Here is a 6,312-nt window from a genome sequence, read left to right as displayed (position 1 = left end):
AGATCGTCCCAAAGACCTAGATGTAAGACCAGAAACTATAAAACTCTTCAAGGAAAACATAGACAGAACACTTGATAACATAAATCAAAGCAAGATCCTCTATGAACCACCTCCTAGAGTAATGGAAATAAAAACAAAAGTTAAAAAGTGGGACCTAATTAAACTTAAAAGCTTGTGCACAGCAAAGAAAACTATAAGCGAGGTGAAAAGACAACCTTCAGAATGGGAGAAAATAATAGCAAATGAAACAACTGAGAAAATATTAATCTACAAAATATATAAGCAGCTCATACAACTCAATACCAGAAAAACAAACAACCCAATCAAAAAGTGGGGAAAAGACCTAAACAAACATTTCTTCAAAGAATACATACAGATGGCTAACAAACACATGAGAAGATTCTCAATATCGCTCATTATTCAGTTCAGTTCAGTCGCTCAATCATGTCCGACTCTTTGCGACCCCATGAATCGCAGCACACCAGGCCTCCCTGTCCATCACCAACTCCCGGAGTCTACTCAAACTCACGTCCATTGAGTCGGTGATGCCATCCAGCATCTCATCCTCTGTCGTCCCCTTCTCCTCCTGCCCCCAATCCCTCCCAGCATCAGGGTCTTTTCCAATGAGTCAACTGTTCACATCAGGTGGCCAAAGTATTGGAGTTTCAGCTTTAGCATCAGTCCTTCCAATGAACACCCAGGTCTGATCTCCTTTAGGATGGACTGGTTGGATCTCCTTGCAGTCCAAGGGACTCTCAAGAGTCTTCTCCAACACCACAGTTCAAAAGCATCAATTCTTCGGCACTCAGCTTTCTTCACAGTCCAACTCTCACATCCATATATGACCACTGGAAAAACCATAGCCTTGACTAGATGGACCTTTGTTAGCAAAGTAATGTCTCTACTTTTTATTTTTTATTTTTTTTAGTGGGAAGCCTTTCCCTTCTCCAGGGGATCTTCCCAACCCAGGGATCGAACCCAGGTCCCCACATTGCAGGCAGATTCTTTACCAGCTGAGCCACAAGGGAAGCCCTGTCTCTGCTTTTTAATATGCTATCTAAGTTGGTCATAACTTTCCTTCCAAGGAGTAAGTGTCTTTTAATTTCATGGCTGCAGTCGCTCATTATTAGGGAAATGCAAATCAAAACTACAGTGAGATATCACCTCACACCAGTCAGAATGGCCATCATGAAAAATTCTACAAACAATAAATGCTGAAGAGGGTGTGGGATAAAGGGAACCCTCTTGCACTGTTGGTGGGAATGTAAACTGATACAGCCACTATGCAAGAAGGTCTGGAGATTCTTTAAAATCTAAGAATAAAATCACCATATGACCCAGCAATCCCACTCCTAGGCATATACCCAGAAGAAACCAAAATGAAAAAAGACACATGTACCCCAGTGTTCATTGCAGCAGTATTCACAGTAGCTAGAACATGGAAGCAAACCTAGATGTCCATCGACAGATGCATGGATAAAGAAGCTGTGGTACATATACACAATGGGATATTACTAAACCATAAAAGGGAACACATTTGGGTCAGTTCTAATGAGGTGGATGAAGCTAGAGCCTATTACAGAGCGAAGTAAATCCAAAAGAGAAAGATAAATATCATATACTAATGCATATATCTGGAATCAAGAAAGATGGTACCAAAGAATTTATTTGCAGGGCAACAGTGGAGAAATAGACACAGAGAACAGACTTATGGACATGGGGAGAGGGGAGAAGAGGGTGAGATGTATGGAGAGAGTAACATGGAAACTTACATTATCATAAGTAAAATAGATAGCAAACGGGAATTTGCTGTATGGCTCAGGAAACTCAAACAGGGGCTCTGTATCAACCTAGAGGGGTGGGATGGGGAGGAAGATGGGAGGGAGGTTCAAGAGGGAGGGGATATATGCATACCTATGGCTGATTCATGTTGAGATTTTGACAGAACACAACAAAATTCTGTAAAGCAATTATGCTTCAATTAAAAAATAAATAAATTTTTTAAAAAAGATACCATAAGAAACAGGCAAATTTGACCTTGAAATACAAAATGAAGTGGGGCAAAGGCTAACAAAGTTTTGTCAAAAGAACATGCTGGCTATAGCAAACACCATTTTCCAACAACACAAAAGATGACTCTACACATGGACATCACCAGATGGTCAACACCAAAACATAATCAGATTGATTATGTTCTTTGCAGCCAAAGAAGGAGAAGCTCTAAACAGTCAGCAAAAACAAGACCTGAGCTGACTGTGGCTCAGATCATCAGCTCCTTAATGCAAAATTCAGACTAAAATTGAAGAAAGTAGGGGAAACCACTAGACCACTCAAATATGACCTAAATCAAATCCTTTGTAATTATACAGGGAAGGTGACAAAGAGACTCAAGGGATTCAATCTGGTAGACAGAGTGCCTGGAGAACTATGGATGGAGGTTCATAACTCTGTATAGGAGGCAGTGACCAAAACCATCCCAAAGAAAGAAATGCAAGAAGGCAAAGGGGTTGTCTGGGGAGGCTTTACAAACAGCTGAGGAAAGAAGAGAAGCAAAAGGCAAGGGAGAAAGGGAAAGATATGCCCAACTGAACACAGAATTCCAGAGACTAACAAGGAGATAAGAGACCCTTCTTAAGGGAACAGAGCAAAGGAATTGAGGAAAACAATAGAATGGGAAAGACTATAGATCTCTTCAAGAAAATTAGAGATATCAAAGGAACATTTCATGTAAGGTTGGGCACAATAAAGGACAGAAATGGTAAGGACCTAACAGAAGCAGAAGAGATTAAGAAGAGGTGGCAAGAAAACACAGAAGAACTATACAAAAAAAGGTCTTAATGACCCAGATAACCATGATGGTGTGGTCACTCACCTAGAGCCAGACATCCTGGAGTGTGAAACCAAGTGGGCCTTAGGAAGCATAACTATGAACAAAGCTAGTGGAAGTGATGGAACTCCAGCTGAGTTATATAAAATCCTAAAAGATGATGCTGTTAAAGTGTTGCACTCAATGTGCCAGCTAACTTGGAAAACTCAGCAGAGGCCACAGGACTGGAAAAGGTCACTTTTCATTTAAATCCCAAAGAAGGGCAATACCAAAGAATGTTCAAACTACCAGACAATTGTACTCATTTCACATGCCAACAAGGTAATGCTCAAAATCCTTCAAGCTAGGCTTCAACAGTACGTGAACCTAGAACTTCCAGATGTACAAGCTGGGTTTAGAAAAAGCAGAGGAGCCAGAGATCAAATTGCCAATACCTGTTGGATCATGGAGAAAGCAAGGGAATTCCATAAAAACATCTACTTCTGCTTGATTTAATACACTTAAACCTGGACTGTGTGAATAACAACAAACTGGAAAATTCTTAAAGAGATGGGAATTCCAGACCACCTTACCTGTCTGTCCCCTAAGACCTGTATGCAAGTCAAGAAGCAAGTTAGAACTGGAAATGGAACAACAGACTGGTTCAAAATTGGGAAAGGAGTATGACAAGGCTGTATACTGTCACCTTGCTCGTTTAACTTATATGCAGAGTGCATCATGCAAAATGCCAGGCTGGATGAAGCACAAGCTAGAATCAAGATTGCCAGGAGAAATACCAACAATCTCAGATATGCAGATGACACCACTCCAATGGCAGAAAGTGAAGCAGACCTAGAGCTTCCTGATGAAGATGAAAGAGAAGAGTGAAAAGCTGGCTTGAAACTCAACATTCAAAAAACCAAGATCATGGCATTTGTCTCTATCACTTTATGGCAAATAGAAAGAGGAAATGTGGAAGCAGTGACAGATTTTATTTTCTTGGGATCCAAAATCACTGCAGATGGTGACTGCAGCCATGAAATTAAAAGACACTTGCTCCTTGGAAGAAAAGGTATGACCAACCTACACAGCATATTGAAAAGCAGATACATTACTTTGCCAACAAAGGTCCATATAGCCAAAGCTATGGTTTTTCCAGTAGTCATGTATGGATGTGAGAGTTGGACAATAAAATAGGCTGAGCACTGAAGAATTGTTACCTTCAAACTGAGGAGCTGGAGAAGACTCTTAAGAGTCCCTTGGACTGCAAGGAGATGAAACCAGTCAATTTGAAAGGAAATCAACCCTGAATATTCGTTAGAAGGACTGATGCTGAAGCTGAAGCTCCAATACTTTGGCCACCTGATGCAAACAGCTGACTCATTGGAAAAGACCCTGATACTTGGAACGATTGAAGGCAAAAGGAGAAGGGAGCAGCAGAGGATGAGATGGTTAAACAGCATCACTGACTCAGCAGACATGAATTTGAGCAAACTCTGGGAGATAGTAGAGGACAGAGAGCCTGGTGTGCTGCAGTCCACGGGGTGGCAAAAATTTGGACATGACTTAGCAACTGAACAACAACAACAATACTTGTGTAGCAATATCTCATTGTGGTTTTAATTTGCAATTCCCTAATGATATATGTTGTTGAGCATCTTTTCATATGTTCATTCATCATGTATATATCTTCTTTCATGAGGTGTCTCTTCAGTTCTCTTGTCCATTTTTTAATTGGGTTGTTTTCTTACTGTTAAGTTTTAAGAGCTCTTTATATATTTTGAGCTACAGTCCTTTGTCAGATGTCTTTTGCAAATATCTTCTGCCAGTCTGTGCTTTGTCTTCTCATTCTCTTGACAGTATCTTTTGCAGAACAGAAGTTTATAATTTTAATGAAGTTTAAGTTATCAATTATTTCTGTCATGGATCATGCCTTTGGAATAGTATCTAAAAAGTCACTGTTATACCTAAGATCATCTACATTTTCTATGTTATATTCTATTAATTTTGTAATCCTGCATGTTATGCTTAGGTAGGTGATCTATTTTGAGTTAATTTTTGAGAACAATCTATGTCTAGATTCTTTTTTTTTTGGGAGGGGGATGTCAATGTCCAGTCGTTTTATCACTTTTCATTGAAAAGACTATTTTCTCTCCATTGTATTGTCTTTGTTCCTTTGTTAAGTGAGTCTATTTCTGGGCTCTCTATTTTATTCCATTGATAATTTTTCTATTCTTTCATTAAAACCACACTGTCTTAATTACTGTGGCTTTATTGTAAGTCTTGAAGTTGGGTAGTGTCAACCCAACTTTGTCTTCTCCTTCAGTATTGTGTTATTTTAGCTATCCATGGTTATTGCTTTTACTTAGAAGCTGTAGAATCTGTTTGTCAATGTCCACAAAATAATTTCCTGGGATTTTTTTTTTTTTTTACCACAAATAAGATCTTTTATTTGTCACCATTAAAAGTCTGCATTTTAAAATAGATTCTTGGACTGGTGGCTCATATTCATAAGCTCATTCAACTTTAGCACCTGTCTCATCCCCAATAGCTTTTCCAGAACTACTAGCTTCACCATGTAGTTCCATGAGTTTTCCCAATTCAAATTTGGGCTTCTTCAGCATTTTTACTTTTCTAACGAAGACATCATGGAGCAGATAAATAGACTGGCAAGCCTTTTCTATGTCTTTTCCAATGCTATCTGGAATCAATTTATTGACCACCTCTTTCAAGTCATTTGTCTGCACCTCTTGGGTCATGATTTCCATCATCTTCTTGTGGATCTGGTGCACCTGCTGGTGCTGGGCATAAGAGGTCTTCTGAATCTGACTGTTGCATTTTTTTAATTAAAACTCACAGAGTAACCATTGGTAATCTTGATATCAATGTGAGTTTCAATCATGATCTGCCATTTTTTGACCATGGAGCACATTTTGTCACGGCTAAGATCCATAACATGAAAATTAGTCAGTTTTTGCCCTGAACATCCTCAGTAATTAACTTGAATTTTCTAAATGCTACTTCATCATTCTGTAGATCATCAAGACTCACTTCAAAAACACGACCTTTGAGGCCATCAGACGTGATTTTGGTTTCTTGAGTTCTCATTACCAATGTTTTCCCAATATTCCTTATATTGAACATAACTGATGCTTTCACATCATACCAATCTCTTTTAGGAAATGGGACAACCACTTTCTTCTTGGCTCCCTTTTTGCCTCCTCTCATAAGGTGCTTGTTCTTGCCGACCGCCATGGTGCTGCTCAGAGCCAAAACGGCTTTCCTGAGGTTTTAATTGGGACTAAATTGAATATATAAAATAAATTGGAAAGAAGTAACATCTTGACAATACTGATTCTTCCTATCCATGCATATGGAACATCTCCATTTACTTAGAGTTTTTATTTCTTTCATTAGAGTTTTGTAGTTCTTTTCCATATTTTTAACATAAAACATGAAAGTGTATATTCCTTAACTAGTCCTGTAAGGTGAAGCCAAGGTCTTCT

General features: G+C 39.0%; 1 pseudogene; it reads right to left on the bottom strand.

Annotated features, from left to right (window-relative positions):
• Nucleotides 1-5,235: 5,235 nt before the first annotated feature.
• Nucleotides 5,236-6,061, bottom strand: LOC128069420 (40S ribosomal protein S3a-like; annotated as a pseudogene).
• Between the last annotated feature and the right edge of the window lie 251 nt (nucleotides 6,062-6,312).

Source organism: Budorcas taxicolor, chromosome X (genome assembly GCF_023091745.1).
Source record: "Budorcas taxicolor isolate Tak-1 chromosome X, Takin1.1, whole genome shotgun sequence".
Classification (NCBI taxonomy): Eukaryota; Metazoa; Chordata; class Mammalia; order Artiodactyla; family Bovidae; genus Budorcas; species Budorcas taxicolor.
This window is presented reverse-complemented; position numbering and strand designations above follow the sequence as displayed.